This window comes from Leptonychotes weddellii, chromosome 9, assembly GCF_054177405.1.
Source record: "Leptonychotes weddellii isolate Sample4059 chromosome 9, ASM5417740v2, whole genome shotgun sequence".
Classification (NCBI taxonomy): domain Eukaryota; kingdom Metazoa; phylum Chordata; class Mammalia; order Carnivora; family Phocidae; genus Leptonychotes; species Leptonychotes weddellii.
The window spans coordinates 82,885,238-82,900,595 of NC_138377.1; the positions used below are offsets into that span (position 1 = coordinate 82,885,238).

A 15,358-nucleotide genomic window follows, 5' to 3' on the forward strand; every position below is an offset into this window, starting at 1 on the left:
AACAGTGAAACATCTTAATCCCTAACTGGACAAGGCCATCAGTCTGGCTGCCAGAAGAAAATTAAATCATTCCTACAAGAAGATATCACCCAGAGCCTCTATAATTTTTCATACAGAATATGCTTCATTCAACAAAAAATTAGTAGGCATGCCAGGGAAAAAAAGACGAAATGACCAAAGATCAAGAGAATAGACAATAGGAAAGGATCCACCAGGGACCCAGATATTGCAGTGATCAAACAGAAACTTTAAGAGAACTCTGATTGAAAACCAAGCTCATGGGGTGCCTGGGTGGCTCGTTTGTTAAGCGTCCGCCTTCAGCTCAGGTCATGATGCCGGGGTCCTAGGATCAAGCCCTGCATCAGGCTCCCTGCTCCTCGGGAAGCCTGCTTCTCCCTCTCCCACTTCCCCTGCTTGTGTTACCTCTCTTGCTGTCTATCAGTTAAATAAATAAATAAATAAATAAAATCTTTAAAAAAAAAAAAAGAAAAAAAGAAGGGCGCCTGGGTGGCTCAGTTGGTTAAGCGACTGCCTTCAGCTCAGGTCATGATCCTGGAGTCCCGGGATCGAGTCCCGCATCGGGCTCCCTGCTCAGCAGGGAGTCTGCTTCTCCCTCTGACCCTCCCCCCTCTCATGTGCTCTCTCTCTCTCATTCGCTCTCTCAAATAAATAAATAAAATCTTTAAAAAAAAATAAAAAAGAAAACCAAGCTCATAAATACAGAGAACAGACTGGTGGTTGCCTCGGGGGAGGGGGGAGTGATATGGGTGAATGGGATCAAAAGGTACAAACTCACAGTTACAAAATAAATAAGTCATGGGGATGTAATGTACAGCATAGTGATTATAGTTAATAATATTATATTGCATATTTGAAAGTTGCTGAGAGTAGATCTTAAAAGTCCTCATCAGAAGAAACAAATTGTAATTGTGCATGGTGATGGATGTTAACCAGACTTATTGTGGTGATCATTTCCCAATATATACAAATACTGAATCATTATGTTGTACACATGAAACTAAATGCTATATGTCAATTATACCTCAACCAAAAAATGGGAACTATGTTTAATATATTTAAAGATATGCAAATAGTTGATAATTTTTCCGAAGACCTTAAATATTTTTTAAAAAGGCAAGTAGAATTTTTATTTATTTTTTTTAAAGATTTTATTTATTTATTTGACAGAGAGAGAGAGAGAGAGACAGCGAGAGAGCGAACACAAGCAGGGGGAGTGGGAGAGGGAGAAGCAGACTCCCTGCTGGGCAAAGAGCCCGATGCAGGACTCGATCCCAGGACCCCGGGATCATGACCTGAGCCGAAAGCAGACACTTAATGACTGAGCCACCCAGACGCCCCAGCAAGTAGAACTTTTAGAACTGAACAATACAATAACTAAAATTAAGAATTCAGTAGATGGACTAGAGGACTGACACAGCAGAAGAGAGGATTTGTGAAGTGAAAGGTCAGCAGAAAATAACCATATTGAGCCAAAAACAGAAAAAGTAATAGAGAAAAGAGAATCAGAGACATATGGAATAAAGTGAAATGGTCTAACTTATATGTAGCTGAGTCCCAGAAGGACAGAGAGAATAGGACAGAACTAGTATCTGAGTATGAGATACTAGTTTCCAAATACTAGTTTCCAAAACAGATGAAAAACATTAAGCTAGAGCTAGAAGCTCTAAGGACCCATAGAAGACTAAATGAAAAGAAAACCATGTGTGGCTACATCATAGTAAATCCAAACAAACATAGATAACTAAAAACAAAGAGAAAAGCCTTAAAAGTATCCAGTGGCAGGTACAATGGGAGGTTGGCATGGCAAGTCTCAACAAATTTCAAAGAATGTACACAGATGTCATTCATAGCATTTAGTTTTGTTGTTGCTGCAGTGAAGTTTAAATTGTTTATATTCTTTTTCCTTTAAGGTTTGTCTTTCATTTGATGTTTAAGAAATACCAGCCATAGACTAAGATTACTATGTAAAGAATCACCTGTAATGAAAAAGCATGGATAAAGATTTGATGAATCTCTACAAATGTCTTGCTGGCTCAGGTACGTAGTCTGAAATTTGATAAAGGTTTTCACAGGTCAAATATCATCTAAGATTCATAAAAACAGTGGAGACACTATTGGATTTGAGACTCTGTGGGGCTGAGCCAGGAAAAGGCAAAACTGTAATATAACTGAAATTGTTGTTAGCGGCCCAAAGTATTTCTTCCTTTCTTTGCCCTTTTCAAGACTAAAAGCAGATTTTCCTTATCCCTAGCTCCAGATGTATCCTCTACCTACCTGTCTCATTCTCACTGAAGAAAGGACTGACACTTGTACACCAAAATTAAATATATTTATGCTCTCAAAATAACAACTTGCAAAAAATGCATAGGAATAGCTTTAGAAGAGACAATTCTGAGGCATTGAGGGGTTTTCTTTTTGTATCATTATTTTTAATTGTGGTAAAGTATACATAACATAAAATTTACCACCTTCACCATTTTTAAAGTTATATCTCAGTAGTATTAAGTACATTCACTTTGTTACAGTACCATCACCATCACCCAGTCACAGAACTTTTTCATCTTCCAAAATCAAAACTCTGTGCCCATTAAACAAGAACTCTCCCTTTTCTCCCTCCCCTAAGCTGCTGACAACCACCATTTTACTTTCTGTCTCTATGAATTTGACTACTCTAGGTACCTTATGTAAGTGGAATCATATAGTATTTATCATTTTGTGATTGGCTTAATTCATTTAGCATAATGTCCTCAACATTCAGCCATGTTGTAGCTTATGTTAAAATTTACTTCCTTCTTAAGGCTGAATAATATTCCATTGTGTGTGTGTGTGTGTGTGTACATATATATATGTATCATGCATCTATTAGTGGACACTTGAGTAGCTTACATCTTTTGGCTTTTATGAATAATGCTGCTATGAACATGGGTGTACAGATATCTCTCTGAGATCCTATTTTCAATTCCCTTGGTTATGTATCAAGTGGAATTAGTAGATTGTATGGTAATTCTATGTTCAACTTTTTTGAGGAGCTATCATACAGTTTTCCATAGCAGCCACACTAATTTACATTCTCATCAAGAGTGTATAAGGGTTCCAATTTCTTCACATCCTCTCCAAAAATACTTGCTATTTTCTGGGGTTTTTTCTTCTTCTTCTTCTTTTTTTTTTTTTGACAGAGAGAGAGACACAAGCGAGAGAGGAAACACAGCAGGGGGAGTGGGAGAGGGAGAAGCAGGCTTCCTGCCGAGGAGGAAGGACCTGAGCCAAAGGCAGATGCTTAACGACTGAGCCACCCAGGCGCCCCTGTTTTTGTTTTGATAATAAAGGTCCTAATGGATGTGAGGTATTACCTTAGTGTGGTTTTGATTTGCATTTCCCTAATGATTAACAATCTTGAATATTTTTTTATGTGCTTACTGGTCATTTGTATATCTTTTTTGGAGAAATGTCTATTCAAATCCTTTGCCTATTTTTTAATCAAGTTGTTTGTTAGTTTATTGAGTTGGGAGAGCTCTTTGTGGATTTTCTTTTATTTGTAGATCCTGTCAGTACCCTCCAAATCACACTGTGTAGGTGGCCTTCCTCTTTCTCTCCCTACACCTGGAAAATGTGCTTAATTCAAAATTAATCCAAGATGCTAATTCCAACACTAAAAAAGGATCAGGAATGAGACCTCTCAGTTCTGAAAGCAGAGAACAATGCTTAGACACATTATAAATTATTTTAATATATTATATATATTACATATACATATACACCATCAGACACCTGTTCTTAACTTGAAAAATGTTTCTTTGAAATATTTTTGTTTACACTACTTAAAAAAAGAAAGAAAATATTTGTTTCCTCTAATTACAAAAGAAACATATACTGAATATAAAAATCTAAACATTATAGATATGGATAACTTAGAAAGTGAAAGTCTCCCATAATTACACCTCTAGAAATAACTGTTTTCAATAATCTACAGAGTCTAGGATAAACTCTTCCAGAACACAGGCATATACACACACATCCATGCACAAATACTGCATTTGCTCTGTTTTACTTAACACTATATCCGGCACATCTATTCATGTCAATATGAAATGCTGTTATCTTTTTTTTTTTTAAGATTTAATTTATTTATTTCACAGAGAGACACAGCGAGAGAGGGAACACAAGCAGGGGGAGCGGGAGAGGGAGAAGCAGGCTTTCCGCCGAGCAGGGAGCCCGATGCGGGGCTCGATCCCAGGACCCTGGGACCATGACCTGAGCCAAAGGCAGACGCTTAACGACTGAGCCACCCAGGCGCCCCTGAAATGCTGTTATCTTTTATAATAGCAGTCAAGAAAGTATTTATGTATGTAAACTAAAACTGAATTTTTTTTTTTTAATTCACAGAACACCAGACAGCATGGATTCTAGTAAGCTCAAAAGCACGGAGTCTAATGTTGAACAAGAGAACGAGGGCTGAGTGGGAAGCCGAGCGTGTGGTTACTCTGTATCTCCTGTACGTAAGGTCTAAATCTAACAGTACAGTGGCTCTGCCCACAGTGCTTGTACAAACTCTTTCTCACTCTGTACCAGAAATAACATCCTCTGGCCATGCTGCATCTACAGAAATGTGTGATCAATAAGACCAGCCATTTCCAAACATCTAGTGAGAGAACAATGAAGCTCGCTGGTCAATGTAAAAGACAGAAGAACGTGTATAAGAGGTTGCATGTGTCAGCCTCCATTTAAAGCATAATTCTCTCATTGTGCCACTGGTAGACAATATTTTGGCTCATTTATTTCCTCAGCTACACAAAGAGTTAGTGTTTTCTTTTATGATTAGCTTTAAAAAGAGGCAAAAGAGGCATTGACTCGGGAGTCTCAGCAAATGATAAAACCTCAGTGGAAAATGTCACTATCATGTTCATCTCATCATATTTCTTAATCTTATCTTAATCTTAATCTCATCAAATTTTCTTAATCTTCTAACTACTTTTTTCTGCAGGAGTCCTCTGTAGTTTCTCACATGTATTTACTTCCTTGCCGACCTCTACTTTAAGTGTTCACACCAAAAGGACAAACTCACCAAAAATCTTAACGCCACTAGATAATCTAAAATTTAGTAAGGCTGGGTGAAACATCTCGTTGGTGTGGATTTACCATAAACTGCATGTAAAAGTTGAGAGACCAAATAGAACTGAACCCCAAAGGTGAAGGGGCTTTTCATTTTTCTAGGCCTTCAGTGGCATCAGCTGCTGCTGGGGCTTCTCCTCTGTCTTTGAATGTCTTGTTCTCTTCTTCCCCCCACTGAAATTCATGAATGCTGAACCTCAAGACACCTGAGGAACAAGCCAGTCTGGAAGACTGGCGTGGTCTCTATACACTCATCTTTTAATCAAAATCTCCCACCCACTCACCTTCACTCAGACCCAGCTTTTCCCTTCTTATTCAAACTTCAGTCCTTGCCTCTGTCATGTCATGATTCTAAGCCTGAGGAAAGCAAGACTTTGAAAAGCCATAGAAAATGTCGGAAAGGACTCAGGAGGTAGCCAGACAACCTAGAAATTATGACTAGGACTAGGTTATTTGATATTACTACCATGTTTTGCAATGCCAGAAGATGTTTCACCTCTTGGATTCTGTCATATTCCCATGTTACCTGCATTTATTTTGTGTATAAATAACCCTGTACAGATTAGACAAATGTCTCCCAATTTTATGTTGACTTCATTCACATTATAAAAGCTGTTACAACTTGTTTAAGCTGGGAATGCTTTCAGCTACAAGGAACAGAAAAGTCTGACCTAGTAGCTTAAACTGGTAGGACTTATCAAGAAAAGTCCAGAGAAGGTTTTCTCAGGGCTGTTCTGACAACTCGGTAATATCATTAAGAAACCAGACTCTTGGGCGCCTGGGTGGCTCAGTTGGTTGAGCGACTGCCTTCGGCTCGGGTCATGATCCCGGAGTCCTGGGATCGAGTCCCGCATCAGGCTCCCTGCTCGGCGGGGGGTCTGCTTCTCCCTCTGACCCTCTTCCCTCTCGTGCTCTCTGTCTCTCATTCTCTCTCTCTTAAATAAATAAAATTTAAAAAAAAAAAAAAAGAAAAGAAACCAGACTCTTCATCTTTCTGCTCTACCATCTCAGCTTGTTAAGTTCACTCTTAGGGATGTTGCCTCATGACTGCAACTTTGCTGCCACAACTCCATACATCATAGTCTACATTTCAGAATGGAATAAAGAAAAGGATATGCATCCAAACTGTTCTCTTGCTTGTTCCTTCTACCAGAAAAGCAATTTTTTCCTTGTAGAGGCCCTCCAAAAGATTTCTGGTTATAACACACTAGCCAGAACTGAATTACACAGCTAGCTCTAACTTCCAAAAAAAGTAAGAAAAAAAACTGGGTGCCTCAGTTGGTTAAGCGTCTGCCTTCGGCTCAGGTCATGATCTCAGGGTCTTGGGATCAAGCCCCACAGCAGGCTCCCTGCTTGCAGGGAACCTGCTTCTCCCTCTCCTCCCTGCTTGTGCTCTCTCTCGCTCTCTCCCTCAAATAAAATCTTAAAAAAAAAAAAGGTGAGAAAAGGGAATGTTTGTCTTGTAAACCTCTATATGGGCAAAAGAAAAGGGATTGGGACTGGCTTTTGAGATTCAACCAATAGTTTATGACATGTTTATATTATGCATAAAGTGCTAGTTACCCAGTTAATTACAACAGGGTGGAGGACCTTTAAGAGCCCTTATTTAGAATAAGTTTCTCTTTCCGGAAGAAAAAAAAGGTTGAGAATACTGATGGAGAAATTTAGAAGGGACTGGGATGAAAGCTACAGCCATGGCAGATGATGCTGACAATGTGGAGTTAGAGACAGACTGTATGTGAAAGAGAATCACTAGCCAAATCCTATCTAGAATAAAGGGAAAATTGTAATAGTGTTTATAACTCATGTCTTGAAACCTTCCAAAATCATTAAGAGTATGATAAGGACAGATGTATTAGGACTATTTTTTTTTTTTAAGCAAGTGAATTTTTACAAATCATTTAAAATAGACAAGTCAATAGGGGCACCTGGGTGGCTCAGTTGGTTAAGCATCAGACTCTTGATTTCAGCTCAGATCATGATTTCAGGGTCATGAGAGTGAGCCCCCTATCAGGCTCTGCACTGAGAATAGAGCCTGGTTGGGATCTCTCTCTCCTTCTCCCTCTGCCCCTCCCCACTCATGCTTTCTCTCTCTCTTGAAAAAAAAAAAAAGACAAGCCAATAATACCAGCTAAGAGTTAATATTCACAGACTCCATTATGATGTGCCAAGTAGTAAGCTAAGTGCTTTACACATATATGTGTGTGATTTACAAACCTCTCAGCTGCCCTATGAGGTGAGTACATTCATTAATTTGCCAGGTCACACAGGAAGAAGCTCAGCCTAAAACAGGAGATCATGCTTTTAACCACGTCACATTATTATTTGCTACTTTTTATTTGTTCTCAAGTATTTCCCATTCATTTTATGTACCTGTTATTTAATCATTCAGATGCATAAAGTTTAATTCTTTTTTTTTTAAGATCAAAATATTTATTTTTTTGTGTTACAAAAACAAAAATAAATCCAAGCAGATAATGAAATAACCATATTGTTTTAAGTGTCCCATCCTGGGTTCTCTGTCCTAGAATTTAGTAAACAGTTCAAGTTTAGGTTGCTTCGACACTTCTTCTGGATGCTATGACGACTCCATCTTATAACCATGTTTCTCTAGTTCAGCTCATAACTGACTGGAGAAGTCATCCTTTATGTTGTCATCATCCCAATTATCCTCCCAGACATGTGCATCTTCATCTTCATCTAAACCAGCCCAGTCTTCCTTAGGGAACTCCTTGAACTCGTCGTCCTCCTCTAAGAGACCCAAGTCTACCCAACCTGCTTTTTCCCTGACATGGTGACCCTTGGCGCCAAAAACCTCTCAGGCCAAGAAGAAAGTTGGAACTCTCACTTTTCTTCACTGAAACCACCAACCCCGCTGCCGCCTCTGAGCATAAAGTTTAACTCTTGTTTACATGATGTAAATAGCCTTTTCTCTATTTTCTTTTCATAGTAGATCTGGTTCATACAAATCCCTACACGGCAAAGTTGTTTTAATCACATTTTTCAAAAACCTAAAAAATCATGTAATCCAATCAGATTTTGTAGCTAGTTTCAGAAATCTTAGCTAAAAATTACAACTAACTTGAGAGAACAACCAACCAAAATAGACATCACAACACAAAGTACAAAGGACTAAAGCAGAAACATAATCATACATCTATACGCGACCTGTTTGTTCTAATGCCTCCTCTGTTTCACCTACTCTGAGTTTCCTACCTCTACAGCACAATGGCCAATATTATTTGTAGATAAGTCATTGGTTCCCTGAGTTATAGGGCTGTTTCCCTTCCTAGGACAGAACCCTGTTTGCCCCACACATACATGGTAATACACATTCAGGTAATCATACCCAAATCTCCCAATTTCAAACCGCCCTTTTTTTAGCCTTTCTTTTTCCTTTTTTTTTTTTTACATTTTTGTTCCCTTTTTCTTTACATCTTTATTATTATGCTTCCAGAAACTGAGCTCCTAAACATGCATAAGATCCTGAGTATATTTTCAACACATAATAAAATCCAGACCTTTTTATTTGTCAAAAAAAACCATACATCATATGTTAATTTCCTCTTATTCCCTTTTTACCTACTAAAATTATACGTAGAGGGGCGCCTGGGTGGCTCAGTTGGTTAAGCGACTGCCTTCGGCTCAGGTCATGATCCTGGAGTCCCGGGATCGAGTCCCGCATCGGGCTCCCTGCTTGGCGGGGAGTCTGCTTCTCCCTCTGACCCTCCTCCCTCCCATGCTCTCTGTCTCTCATTCTCTCTCTCTCTCAAATAAATAAATAAAATCTTTAAAAAAAATAAATAAATAAAATAAAATAAAATTATACGTAGATTAAACTTTCTAGTTTGCTTGAAGGCAGTATCCTTGAAGGTTAGGTCATAAGATGAAAGCTTCCAATGTTGGGTTGGAAAACAAAGACAATCACAATATGGGAAAGGATCTTCCTACTTATCTCCTGACCTGGTTTTCCCTAACTCTAGCTATCCCTGTCCATTAATCCCTCTTTCCTTATTTGAAAGATAAAAAAACAAACAAACAAACAAAAAATCAAACCCCACAATGGCAAGATCCACTGAAGAAAATGTGATGGGAGAACATACATAGCCTCTTCTTCCCTACAATAACCCAGCAGGCAACCTGACCTAGTATTTGCCACCCTACTTGTACACACAAATTTTTACTTGTAGGTCAACTATATTTAAACTAAAATATGACAACTATAAATAAAATAATAAAATGGAGACCATTTTTAGATTCCGACAAAGCCAAAGTTCATGGGGTTGCTCTCTTGAAAACTGTCACTGAAGTCAGAGAGGCTCAAGAGAAAATAAGAAAAAAATCACTACATGGCCTGAATGATTCATATTGAAATCAGAAACATCAGATGAGGACTGTAAAATGCATCAATAGCTTAAAATGATCTCACGTGAACAATTTGTGCCATTCTCCTTCTCTAGTCCTTGGAAAGAAAAAAAAAAAAAGCTCTAAAGTCTTTTAAAGAGACTGTTATTCCATTAATTATTTGAGGCAGTTTTTGTTTCACTGGAATTAATTAACATGACCCTTCTTCTTTAAGCTCTAGCTGCATCTGATATCACTGTGCTATGGCAGGAAGAATGAAAACCAAAGGTATGGAGTTGACTAAAGTGAAAAACATGCACAAAAGCATCCAGTGCTCTGCTTGAGACTGTGTTGGTCTATTATATTGACCACATTCTGAATAAACTCAATCTATGTAATTTCATAGTTAAAAAACCTTAACTGCTGCCCAAAAGAAGAAATTTTCAAGTTGGAATAATATAGAGTGGTACTACTCCATCTATTTCACCCACATATTTTAAAATAATTTGGCCTCTACTCATTCAGATTTATTAAATTTCACCATAGTCTATGACAGTTACCTTACAAAATCCTGAAAAAACAACCAATAGACAAGAAAGCCAAATAAGAATACAGGAGATGATTAACCTTATGAACATAATTATTTTAAGAATCTAGAATTTAATTTAAGAATTTAAGAATCCATATACAGAATGGTACAGATCACAACCAAGTCTTACAGATTTGTTAAATTGCTACTGACTTAAATGTCCCCATCACTTAGATTTTCATCAACTCAGATGACACATCCCAATCCTTACTCTAACCAGTTAAGCTGCACACTACAGGTTTTGTCCAGATCCTTGTTAAACACACCACATTGGAGGCTCAGAAAGAGCCTCTAGCTCCAAAGACAAAACAGATCTCAAACTCCAGCGGGCAGTGATAGAAGAAAGTCTGCATGGTCCACAGATTATTCTAAGACTAAGGCACTGCTCCTGACACAGACTTAGAAAATGCTTGCACCCCACAACATGCCACCTCTGCCCCAGGGACTGGATATCTCAAGAACTGGGCCCCTAAGGATCCCTGACCAATATCCCAAACATTTAAGGTAGAAGCTCATTATAAGAAACATCTTATTACAGTATTTGTAAACCAAGGGGGCTTAACTGAAATACGTTATCCAAAAGACTCCTTTTCAGAGCTTTAAAGAGCTCAATCTAAGGTCTCAGAGATTATTTCCCACATTACTTCTCTTGATTTAGTAAATGTGTTTTTTCTTGAATAACAACCTCTGCTTTATTTCTTCTCCCTTAGCCTAAGTCAACATTTTCATTTCTACAGCCAACAGTTTGTGAATAACCAGGCTATCCTGCTATTAAATATGGATGTAGAGGCTCGACAAATCCTGAGCGGCTCTTAGTAGTCAGGGACAGTCTCCTTGATTAACAAGAAAAAGCAAGTATATTAATGTGTAGATTACACTACAATTCATCCCACTTACGATATGGCTTCCAAAATACTGGCAGAGAAAGGGATCCACTGTCCTCTCAAGCTGGAGCTAACCTACGGCTTGATTCACCTGGCCCATTGGTTAATAACCTTGATCTGAAAAAAAAAAAAAAAAAAATAACCTTGATCTGTCTACATCTATAGTCTGGAGAATTTCCTTCTAGTGGGCTGTTGTGGCTGGCACACTCCGAGACTTCAAACATTTAAGAATTTATTCCTGGGGCGCCTGGGTGGCTCAGTCGTTAAGCGTCTGCCTTTGGCTCGGGTCGTGATCCCAGAGTCCTGGGATCGAGCCCCGCATCGGGCTCCGTGCTCGGCGGGAAGCCTGCTTCTCCCTCTCCCACTCCCCCTGCTTGTGTTCCCTCTCTCGCTGTGTCTCTCTGTCAAATAAATAAAATCTTAAAAAAAAAAAAAAAGAAAAGAATTTATTCCTGAGTGCTTTGATATTCCTGTGGGGTTTTTTTTTTGTCCTTTTAAACTCTTATAATAACAATAATCCTCTTAACATTGATATGATAATCACCAAGTTTTTGTACCAATATTGTTATGTAGAAAAATGGGATGTTCTGTTAATTATAGTCAAATTCATTAACTACTACAATTGATTTCTTTTTAAAGGAACACACAAAGGCTTTTGGTTCTCTTCAATTTAAATGTAAACTGTCAAAAAGTTGGAACTTACCATAGTGGACTGGTTGACTAACATATGACTGACTCATGCAATATAACACTCTGAATCCATTAAAAAGATACTGTAAAAAATTATGTATTGGCCTGGGAAAACGTTCATAATATACTACTTAGAGAAAAAAAATCTTGCTACAAAATAGTATGCACAAAATAAACCATTTTGTTGGAGAAAATATACATAGGAAAAAAGTAGAAGGACATACATCAAAATATTAAGAATCTGTGAGGACAGTGAGATTACATGCAATTCTTTCTTTTGTATTTATGAATTTGCCAAGGATCTGCACTGAATATTTATTATTTTTGTAGTTTTCTTTAAAAGATTTTTTTTAAAAGGAAAATAGTTCCCACAGTAATTTTGCAAGTCATTTCTTACACTATTTCACATCTATTATTAGTAAAGGTAATGGAACATCTTTCACCATAGAAGATTCTCAATTTAGTTTTAATATAAGAGAGGCAGTTTTTCCAGTTGCCTTTAAAAATAGCAAAAAGATTTACTGGGTCACTTCCATGTGCTAGGTTTTCTCACATATTCTATTAAAAGTGAAACATTAAGGATAGCCAGGGGGAAAATGGCCCACAATGTATCTACAGTAATACAGTCTTATAATTTTAAAAAGACTCACCACCACCACCACTGAACAAATAGTTTAAATCAGCTAACTTTTACTGCACATTTATTAGGTAGGGGATTCTGGTAAGAGGGAAATATGGTAGACAAAGTCCAAAGTCAGGCAAAGCTGGAATACTGGCTCAAGCAGCAAGGTTGGTTCTACGTTCCAGAGTGGAATTCTACAGACCACCTGCATCAGAATCCTTTAGGGCATTGGTTAAAAAATGCAGATTCCTGGGGCGCCTGGGTGGCTCAGTCATTGGGCGTCTGCCTTCGGCTCAGGTCGTGATCCCAGGGTCCTGGGATCGAGCCCCGCATCCAGCTCCCTGCTCCGCAGGAGGCCTGCTTCTCCCTCTCCCACTCCCCCTGCTTGTGTTCCCTCTCTTGCTGTGTCTCTCTCTGTCAAATAAATAAAGTCTTTAAAAAAAAAAAAAATGCAGATTCCTGGGACTTCCAAACCTACTGACTCAAGAGTCTCTGGAAGCAAGACTAAGGAATTTACTTTTTTTTTTTTTTTAAGATTTATTTCTTATTGGGGTGGGCAGAGGGTATGAGAGAGAGAGAAACTCAAGCAGACTCCCCACTGAGCATGGAGCCCAACTCAGGGCTCCATCCCACAACCCTGAGATCATGACTTGAGCAGAAATCAAGAGTCTGATGCTTAACTGAGAGAGCCACCCAGGCGCCCCTCAGAAATTTACATTTTAAAAAGCATTCCAGATGATTGCTACATATAAAGTCTGGGAAACCCATGTTGTGAAAGATCAAGCCAAGAGACTAGGGTTAGAAAAAGATCAAGGGGCGCCTGGGTGGCTCACTCGTTAAGCGTCTGCCTTTGGCTCAGGTCATGATCCCAGGGTCCTGGGATCGAGCCCTACATCGGGCTCCCTGCTCGGCGGGGAGCCTGCTTCTCCCTCTCCCACTCCCCCTGCTTGTGTTCCCTCTCTCGCTGTGTCTCTCTCTGTCAAATAAATAAATAAAATCTTAAAAAAAAAAAAAAAAGAAAGAAAGAAAGAAAAAGATCAAGAGTCTTAAATGTGAAGATAAGGAATGAGTTGATTCTACAGTAGATTCACAGGGCAGGGGAGGAGGGGCTGGGGACCCCCCTTTAAGCTGGAGAGCAGCATGTTAAGATCTGTGATTTCCAATGATACTTTAACACCTTCTAGTTCATTCATTCATTCAATCATGGAGGTGTTACTTACTATGTACTAAATACTAGCCTAGATGCTAGGTCAAAAAACATGAAAACCACTAATTACACACTTTAAATGAATGAATTGTAATGTATGTGAATGATATCTCAATGAAATTGTTACTAAAACAAAACAAACGTGGTATTTCCCCTGTCCTCAAGAGATAAACATATGCAATGCAGTGTTGTGTCAGGACAGATGTAGACAGAGCGTTCTATAAGAACACTCAGGAACATCTTAGACAGACTAGGATCTGAAAGACATAATTCATTAACAAACAGTGGAGAAAGCCAGCCAAGGGGAATGCTGTAAAGCAGGAAGAAGGCAACCTGGAGAGCTCTTACAGTGACGACCTGAATGCCAGGAGGGAAAATGAGACAGGAGGCAGGCCCAGGGTGAAGGCAGATCAGGAAAAGCCCAGTGTATCATGGCCTCACTACTCAAGGTGTGGTCCTCAATCTAGCAGCACTGGTTTCACATGGAAGTTGTTAGAAAGTCTTGGGGCCCCATCACAGACCTACATCAGAACCTCCATTTTAACAAGATTCCCAGGTGATTTCAGATGGACACCAAAGTTTGGAAAGCACTACATTAACATATTTATTCTCAAGACAATATCCTATAAGGAATCACTGAGGAATTTCAAGTCAGAGAGTGGCATGATCAGATATGTTCCTTACATGAAGATCACTCTGGTAACAGAACAAAAAACAGATTACAGGAGGTAAGACCCAAAATTGCTCTGGACGCTGTTACAGGATCCAAGAAAGAAATAAAAAGGGTCCAAACTAAGGATAGTACCAGGAAATGGTAAGTGATTGGGGGGGGGGGTGGCAGTTGGCTAAAGGGGGTGTAAATCAAGACAATTTCTAAGTTTCTGTTTGGGTCCATGGATGGATGTTGATGCCGTTCCCCAGACAAGGAATACAAATAGTAACAATTACAGTGGCCAACTTTTCTCAGACGTGAACCAGGCATTATTCTAGAGCTGTGCATGCACTATATCACTTGATCCCCTTCACAACTCTATGAAGTTGCTATTACTATTATACCATCCTACAGATGAGGAAAGTAAGACACAAAGAAGTAGAGTAGAGTGGAATGAAGAGGAAGTGAGGAGATGACAGGTTCAATGTTGAATATGCTAGGTTTGAGGTGCCCGTAAAGATGTCCATAGGCAGCTGTTGCAGAGATTTAGGTTTGCAAGAACAAGTAGGCTGGAAACAGAGATTTGAAAGTCATCAGCACAGGTTCACACCTAACTTTTCAGGAGCAGATCAGGCCACAGTGGGAGGGAATGTAGGTTAAGGACAGAACCTAGGAGCACCAATATCCAGGAGGTTATAAGACGTAGCTGAATTTATGAAGAAGATAAAGTGGCCATAGAGAAAGAACAATAGCTACAACCAAACAGCAACAATAATAAGAGGCAACAGTTAAGTCTGCATTATGCATCAGTTACCATTCTAAGCATTTTTATATATATTAAAAAATTTAGTCATCATTAAAACCACATGAGGTAGGTATTATTATCCCCATTAAAAAATGAGGAAATTGAGAGATGCCTGGGTGGCTCAGTTGGTTAAGCAGCTGCCTTTGGCTCAGGTCATGATCTCTGGGTCCTGGGATGGAGTCCCGCATCCGGCTCCCTGCTCAGCGGGGAACCTGCTTCTCCCTCTGCCTGCCGCTCCCCCTGCTTGCGCTCTCTCTCTGACAAATAAATAAATAAAATCTTTAAAAAAAAAAATGAGGAAATTGAGGCACAGGAAAGTTAAGTAGCTTGGTCAAGGTCACACGGAAAGGGAAAAGTGAATCCAGGATTCAAACCAGAATTCAAACGCTAAGTATAGAGTCCATGCTTGACTGCTGTGATACATTGCCTCTCTCT

The 15,358-nt window shown here is 39.1% G+C and overlaps 1 protein-coding gene and 1 pseudogene across 1 annotated transcript in view; both read right to left on the minus strand.

The window, feature by feature from the left end:
* Nucleotides 1-15,358, minus strand: part of MYO5A (myosin VA) — a 181,335-nt gene that overhangs the window by 154,808 nt on the left and 11,169 nt on the right. The gene's annotated exons all lie outside the window — the stretch shown is intronic.
* Nucleotides 665-8,287, minus strand: LOC145723322 (26S proteasome complex subunit SEM1 pseudogene; annotated as a pseudogene).